General features: G+C 57.9%; 1 non-coding gene across 1 annotated transcript; it reads right to left on the bottom strand.

Moving 5' to 3' along the window:
* Nucleotides 1–203, bottom strand: LOC112549136 (the record flags this gene model as incomplete). The annotated part of the gene is made up of 1 exon (XR_003092468.1): nt 1–203. It is a non-coding gene; the product is annotated as a small nucleolar RNA SNORA73 family (small nucleolar RNA).
* Between the last annotated feature and the right edge of the window lie 6 nt (nt 204–209).

Raw genomic sequence — 209 nt, 5'->3', positions numbered from 1 at the left:
TGTTTCCTGCATGGTTTGTCTCCTCTGTCACGGTCCAAGGACTCAGAGAAGCCATAGGAATATGCAGGCTGCAGACCAGAGGCCCGGCTTGTTCTCCAACGTCGTGGAAGGGGACTATACGTCATGGAGCCCGAAGGCCTACGCTCCCGTACGCCACACGGACAGAGCCGAGAGAGAGCAACCTCTCCGGATGTCCACGTTGGACAGCA

The sequence above is a fragment of the Alligator sinensis genome, unplaced genomic scaffold (genome assembly GCF_000455745.1).
Source record: "Alligator sinensis unplaced genomic scaffold, ASM45574v1 C62755874_1, whole genome shotgun sequence".
NCBI lineage: Eukaryota > Metazoa > Chordata > Crocodylia > Alligatoridae > Alligator > Alligator sinensis.
This window is presented reverse-complemented; position numbering and strand designations above follow the sequence as displayed.